Below are 8,247 nucleotides of genomic sequence, written 5' to 3'. Positions count from 1 at the left end.
TACATTATGACTCTGCATATTGTGGAGGGGGTACATAAATGGTGCAAAGAAATCTAGGAGATTTCTTTGAGTCATTTTGTTCGGCACATTTAGGGGGTTATTCTAACTTTGGAGGAGTGTTAATCCGTCCCAAAAGTGACGGTAAAGTGACGGATATACCACCAGCCGTATTACGAGTTCCATAGAATATAATGGACTCGTAATACGGCTAGTGGTAAATCCGTCACTTTTCCGTCACTTTTGGGACGGATTAACACCTCCTCCAAAGTTAGAATAACCCCCTTAATGCCTAATCAGAGCAGGTGTTAAAAGGAGGCACACCATTGTTTGCAATAGGCCTCAATGGGCTTTGCAGGATTAGTGTCAACATTTTTGATGCTAATCCTACAAAGCTCCGACCTAGCATAAAAAATTCTGACATCAGTTCCCTAACTACCACCATGTTGCCCCATATCTTAGATACAGCACACACATGGTGGTGTTAGTGGGGGGCGCTAAGGGGCACAAGAAAAGTGTCTCTTCACTGGGTGCAGCACCACTTTTCTTAAATCAGGCCCTTAGTTATTACCTGAGAGCATTTAGGCCGAGCTCAATATCGTTGATCATTTTCAACATTTCTCACCTGCTTATCTGCAACCAGCAGGCATTTGCTTTTGTCTGTAGAGTGAAGAAGGGTATAGGACCTCCCATGTTTACTTGTATGTCAGTGAATAGTCTGATTTCTTCTAGAATGTCTTTGTATTGAGCCCAGCCAAAATAATCAGCAGTTCTTTTTTCTCAAGCCTGATGCAACAGAGTTGTTTTCTTCTGCAGCGGATGTTGGAACAACTTGGACAGGTCTTCTCCACCAGGGTCGGGGTGTGTATGGTCACAAGGGAGCAGAGGCTCCACCATCCAGGGACGTGCTGAGAGTAGACAAATTCTTCACACTGCTAGTAGAAGTCCATCAGCGCAGAGGTGCCCTAGTGCATGCCTGGTACGTGCAGTGTTGCTTCTCAGTTCTCATTCGTGCCGAGTGGGATCATCCCTTTTCTTCTGAAACACAAAGAATACAGCGTAAGCTTCTGTACAATTAGGGGTTGCCCGTCCCCTCCAACTACATGTACCTATCTATCTCAGCAGCCTAGATTTCCTGAAATTGGGTATCTATGCTGGTATTCAATCCTCCCCTATGAGACTTGTTTCCCTTGTAGCATTCAGGTGGATTGCTCTGCACAGGAACTTCATATCTGGAGTCTATTTCTTATTAAAGAAGAATGCCCCAGACACACTAAGGGCCACCTTGGGGCCACAGACAGAGGAAGAAGAGGATGTGTTTGTGCACTGATGCAGGGGGTTTGTTACCTCCAAGAACCTCTTTTCTAAAAAGTCTCAGGGTCAAACAGTGTCCTCCCCTAACATGCCCCACCTGTGCACCCTATCTAGCTCTGTTTGGATATCGCTAGGCTCAGTGTGAAGGCATAGTGTGGTGGGATTGGTCTCATATCAAGGGACATTTGCTACTACTCTATGGGGTTCTACCCTAATAGGTTGTATCTTGGGCCTGATTCTACAAAGTTAAAGGTGGATGAGACATTTTGCTTTTTCAGGGCTACCTCCTGGGATATATAAAGCCTATCTGTGCCTACAGGCTGTGGTATCAGTGCCTAGAGGGAGCATTGACTGGCTAAAGTCTGGGTGCCCACGGTGGTCATGCTGATACCATGTGTTGTCTAGTGCTTGTGGAATATTAACATTAGGTTCAGGATAATTATAAGTGATGTGGAAAAAGGCCCCTATGCAAGTGCTGTAGAAGTGTTGAAGTGGACTCCATATGACTAGGCAGATTTCTGGCTATGTATGAATGTAGCCATATGCACAACAAACAGAGGGTGTACATTGGTACATTAATATATAACTTTTGGAATCTTGCAGGTTTTGGGATGGCTTCATGGGGAAATATCTGCAGTCTTGTGGTGATCGGGAGTGGTTCTGTTCTGGCAAATACTGGGATATCGGGGTGTCTTTGTTTTGGTAAGAGTGTTTGTAGAAGAGTGCCTGTACAAAACAGTCTGTTTGTCTTTGTCTTTGCACACTTTGGTCTTGACAGAGTTCTGGAAGTTGTTGCTAAAGAGGTCGTGGGCCGCTGTAAAGGTGGTGCGGTCATGGTTTGGTTGCAAACCTGTTGGATAAGACCTGTGTTTTGTAGGTAAGCTTAAGAAAAACATACATCATTATTTAGTCTCAGGAGATTCCCGTGCCTTTTTAAAAAACTTTTGTTCTGTGCTTTTATTTTAGAGGTGGCCCCAGTTGGGGAAACTATTTCAGGAAGCGTGAGTGTTTTAGTCATGGGTCACCTGAGTTTTATTTTATGAGTCATTTGGTCCCCTCCTCTCACCATGGCAAAGGAGAGTGTTTCTACAGGATGATTGTTGTGGGATTATTCCTAGTTTGCCTAACTTTATTTTCTAACGCGTATGTGTGCATTGCTGATGTGTTTGGAACCCTTTTGACCTTCACATGTGTGGTGCGATGTGAAAGGAAGGGTGTGTGTCACAATTTGGGTGTGGCTGGCGGATGCAACGTGTTCCAAAGACACATGTATGCCCGTCTAGTTCCTGCATGTGGCGTGCAATGAGGTTCTCCCTAACGGAGTCAGGTGTCTTGGCTATGGCCTTTCTCTGGAACCTTTGATTTGGGCTTCCTTTTGAGGGTCATTGGGCACCTTTCCAGATCTTAATGCAATGCAGTATTTCTTGTGGTATGCTGAAGAGGGTTGGAGAGGTGCTCTATGGCTCCTGTGTAATCTTTGATGTGACAAAGACTGGGATTGGGCTTATTGCTTCCTCACACTGTGTGTGTGAGGCCTCATGTTATCTGATCGACAGGCCGGACGAGGCTGTGAGAGTGTCCATGCACCTTGCCTGTGGTGGTCATTTACATAATCCCTTTCCCTCCTAGAAACCCATTTCCCTTGGATTCAGTAAGTTTTGGGTCTGACGCCCCATCTGGGACCAGGGACTTCTACTTGGCGACACGCTACCCTAGCTGGTTTGGAGGGACAAGCAGCCTTTGGACGTTTGGAGACCTTTCGGGGAGAGGAGGAGGCAGATCATTTGCTTATGGTCAGAGTCAGGTGCGCAACTGGGACTCATCGAGATTTGCCCAATACGGGTAATGAATTGGGATGGCTGATTGCTCTGGTGCTTTTTCCCTACTGACTTGGTGCCATGTTGTTGTTTTGTGACCTGTCGGTTGTGCGTGGACTTCAAAGTTTCATGGGGTCATCCTTATCCCAACTGCGTGAAGAACCTGGCTCGCGAAAGTGGAAAATCACTGCAGTTTGGATCTTAAAGGGGGCCTCCATTAGCTGGAGGCCAGTTGTTGAAGAATGGGTTACTTTGGACTTGTAACCTGTCGGTAAGGACTTGGATGCAGGGACCTGGTAGCTTGTTTTTATGGATGGTTGGGGGGTCACCCTGCCCCCTTGCCAGACTGCCCTCCCCCTGGGGCATGGCCAGCCAACCTCGCCGTGGGGGGCCAGCAGGAGAGTGGGACCTAGGTCCCCATAGGCACCCAAATGATAGATTCTAGTGTGGATTCCTGACCGACAAAACGTACAGCAGCCCTGAGTTTTTGTCAAACGCAAGCAAAGGCATGAGTTTTCTCCTAATATTGTCACTAATCTTTATTTATTTAGATGAGTTTCAAAGTGGGTATGATGTGAATGTAAACTTATAGAATATTTCAGATCAACTGCGTACTTGAATTTTGCAATTATGTAAAGGCACTGCCTTCCCAGACATCTACCCCTCCCTGCTGTGGCCCCAGTCCTTGTTGGACTGAGTTCCCTGTCTGCTGTTGCCATCTGTTTGGCGAATCACTTGGTGCTTGCTGTAGTGGTGTGGTGGCTGCCTGATTTCCATGCTGCTGAATGTAGGATGCATTTGGGTAGACTTGGGCTTGGTTCTGTGGTTGGGGATTTTGTGGGGACTGGCCAAGGCTCATCACTCATGATATGCCTTTAGGGGGCATTGGTCGGCCATTTGGCCCATTCTGTGTCAATAGTAGCACTTCCTGAGGTCTGGCTGCTCCCAGCCTCCCTAACCTCTGCCACTAGGACTGTGTGGACACCCCCTGGGGTTCTGAGGTGGAGCTCCCTTCAAGGCTGGTGATATTTGCACACTTGCTGCCAACATGGTTCCCTTGAGGGTGGTCTGTTTTAACTTATGTTAGGCCAACTTAACATTGTCTTTCTGGGCTTTCTCCTGCTTTTTCCTGCAGTAGTGTATTATGTGGGCCTAGATTTTCTGCCAATGTTTGGCATCTAACCCTATTACGCTGTCCCGCCTACTCTGTATTTTGGTGGGCAGCCTATATTTGAGTATGTTGAAAAATAATTTAACCTGAGGGCCCATGTTGGTCCATGGCAGTCCTGTCTCTTGCCCCCATTGTTCCCTCATTCTCTCTAGAATGTTAGTCATGGTTTCCCAGAGGTTTATGCTCTCTCTCATTAATCCTCCTAAATCTAGGTAGTCAGGGAACATTTCCATCAGGACCGTTCATATCTGTGTCTGAATGAATTGAATGCAGCCCCATTGTGCTCAGAGTTAGTCAGCATGACTGCTGCGATGCAGTCTTGGGAAAACACATGTTAGACTGTTCTCCGATGAGGCTGCTAAGCAGACTCTTGACATCACCTATTGTTAGGTTTATTCCGATGGTGTTTTTCTCAAAACATGAGATCCATTTTCATGCCACATCTTTCAATGGGGGTAGTTTGGTCCTGAGCCCTTCTTTGTCCATCTGTGCCAATGGTGAAGTTAGTCCCTGGTGTGCACTTTTGTTACACGGACAACCAACAGGTACTAAGTGAATCACTCTTGCATGTGGTGCATGGTGTGGCATAGCATTACTATTATTATTAATATTTTTGACATAGCGGTACTTTATTAATTCTTTATATTCTTTCCCTGTTCTTTTCCGCCTTTTTTCCTTCTTCTTTCCTTGCTTTTAACAGGTCTTGGTTGCATAGCCAGTAACTACTTATGTGTATCTCAGGCATAATTTTTATGTCCTGATGATGATCCCAATATTTAAATAAGGGATCGAAACGTCATCGACGTTTAGGGGCATATGTATACTCTGTTTGCGCTGAATTAGCGTCATTTATTTTGGGGTTGAGTGCAAACTCAACCCCATATTTATATTTTGACGCTAGACCCGTGTAGCGTCAAAATATTGGTGTTAAAGTCAATTCTTGTATGCGTGAAACCTCCTTGCGTCAATGAGATGCAAGGTAGGCGTTCCTGTCCAAAAAATGACTTAAACACCCTAGCGCCGTATTTATCCACCAGGCCAAAAAAGACGCACGGGTGGGAGGCGGACCCAAAAATTACGTTAACACCAATTTCGCCATCAAAACAGCATGTGTACAGGGCGGTGTACCTTCCTGCACATCCACCTCTACAAGGCAGCTAGCCAACCCTGGTGCAGGGTAGGTAGTGTCGGTGCACGGATGCATATGAGCAACTGGCGCAGGGGACAACAAAGGGTTACCAAGTAACATGTCACACATGGGGCATTCTTGCATAATCAAAATGTTGCAGGACTGTGCAGCCAATTTTGGAGGAGAGTTGTGCATTCTCACTTACCAATTTCAAAGGCCCTAAGTGTCACACATCATCTGCAAAGACACATGTCAAAATGGATGGGATGTCCAGGCTCTGTAGTGCTACCATGTTGCCACCACATCTGACCCCATTGTGTTTTGAGGATGTGTCATGTCCCCTCTAGTGATAGCACACTGAGACACAGGTGCCCTACACAACGCATGGTACATACATTATGACCATCAGTTTGGAATCCAAATCATGTGTCCCAGGTCCTTGAGCCAAACACAATATTGTCATGTCCAACAACCTAGTGCTGAGGAGACATTACACAAGGATAAGAACTCACACCATACCACAAATACATATGAGTCACAACCAGCTCAAAATATCAACTGCCATGCAACATGACATACCTGTTGCAAGCCCTAACAACAACTTACTCCTTTAATCTTTTGAAGCCGATCAGAGTTATGGCATACATCCATGGATAATGACCCCATTTCCCAACCCAAGCACAGCAGCAGAGCATGCATATAATGAGGGACATCGGAGGGCACAGCATTTGGCATCCTGAATTCCAGATTCACATGCCTGGACATCACAGGAGGAAGCCTCCTAGATGCCCCACACATCGTCTGCAAGATAATTATGACATGTACTATCCTGCACAACACATGTGTGCAGATGAACGTCCCCTTATATGAGCAGGTTGATGACCTGCCACAGGAGGAGGAGGAGGATGGTGGAGGAGAAAATGAGGGGGAACAGCACAACACCGCTGCTGGGATATGCCGCAGACTGCACATCGTTGAAAGCTTCTTCACTTAATAATCATGTAACTCACCTTGTACATTTTGTCGATAAACACCTCACTTATTCACAAAATCCGGCTTTGGTCTCTTCAATCTACACAACATATATCACAGGATTGTAAGTCTAACTTCAGGGAGCCTGTCACAAACACTAATCTGATGAGTACAGTAGCAACATCACATGTGATGCGTAAGATTGAACTGCTACCATCACACATATCACAAATAGCCTCATCACTTGAATGTGACAACTGAAGGACACAATCTATAGACCACAACATATTATTTACATCCATGTTAACAACTTGTACAACAATAGCTCATCACACACAACTACAACATGTCCAAATAGGAGGTAAACAAGGGGCCCACACAGGAGGCAGTGGATGTCAAATCATGATGAGACTATAATGTTTGAACAGACCACTGACTGCATGTGGCATGTGTGACAAGGGGGGTACATAATTGGTGACAATTGTCATCATGATTAGCCCAGATATGACAAGCAATGGAAGAAATTGAGCCTGCGCAGTACATCCGTGGAAATCAGTCCTGCCATTGCCATGAGGCCCAATCCTGACACAGGGTACACATGACCTACCACTTTGGACGGACACGTCTGTTGAATCCACATCAGAATGTATGAGAACATATGCAGCTAGGGCTGCAAGTCCACCACACAAAAATTAATATAACACTGCTAAATGGAATGACTTTGATCTGACTATTGTGTCCAAAACATGATATGGGTGGAATGTAGGTAGAGTGTGTCAATCACAGTATGTGCCAAATATGTACACATGTCAGACATATGTATAGTCCACACACAAGTCACCATATACTCAAAATATAACATATGGAGACAGTTGTCAGGTAACATTTGATAGACAACATTCATCAGCCATCATCAACAATGCCTGAGCTGTGTATGTTGTCTGAAATGTAATGCTCTGTAAGGCAACTACACACATCACATAAGTAAATACATGTGATACAGGGCTACCGGATGGAGGCAAGGCGGCTGCAGTGGGGCACGGTGCTCCACCACCTGAAGAGGGTGGTGTACTGCAGCAGCCGCAATGAGCACCAGCTGAAGCATCTCTGGGCAGATCTGATGGCCAGGGAGCAGGATCTGCTTGACCATTTTGGTGTGGTGATCGGTGGCCCTGTTGGTGAGTCTCCCATTGCCAAACTATTTACTGTTCTCCGCACTTGATCGACAGTAGCGGATGTGTTGGCATGCTGCATGCAATGCTTGTGGACAGGTTGCATGCAACCAGAATGAAATGTAACTGCGCCAGTGTAGACATGGAGTTCGCATATCCTACCATTTTACCAATGCAAGTCAGATCTTTGGTGAGTCATGCACAACCATCACCAAGTCACACATTTCAGGGGCCATGGAAACATCTGTGCCCCAGAACGGTGTCACATATTATAAGCAAAGACACCGCCAGCATACCATATGTAACTGGATTGTGACAACAAAGTAAGACAATCCATGTATGGCGCTACATTGTCATAATTTCACATACATCATCCCTACCATTATGCTAGCAAAGGGGACATACCCGCCTTAGGGGGCACTGGCAATGGGGCATTTGATACCATCAGATAACTTTGAAATATCAGTAATGAGTTACTCAATGCATGAACATTGCAGACTAAAATATGAGCCGCTTGTCCTGCACAAAGTGCCTCTGTGAGCCTTGCAGGACAAGCCAGAATACCTGAGTCAGTTGTCTTGCAGAGCACCATGGTAGTGTCATGTATCTGTTACCCAACTCCCCCTCATACCATGGAGTTCCATCTTCTATAGATTGGCCACATATGGTTGTTGC

Source organism: Pleurodeles waltl, chromosome 1_1, assembly GCF_031143425.1.
Source record: "Pleurodeles waltl isolate 20211129_DDA chromosome 1_1, aPleWal1.hap1.20221129, whole genome shotgun sequence".
Classification (NCBI taxonomy): Eukaryota; Metazoa; Chordata; class Amphibia; order Caudata; family Salamandridae; genus Pleurodeles; species Pleurodeles waltl.
This window is presented reverse-complemented; position numbering follows the sequence as displayed.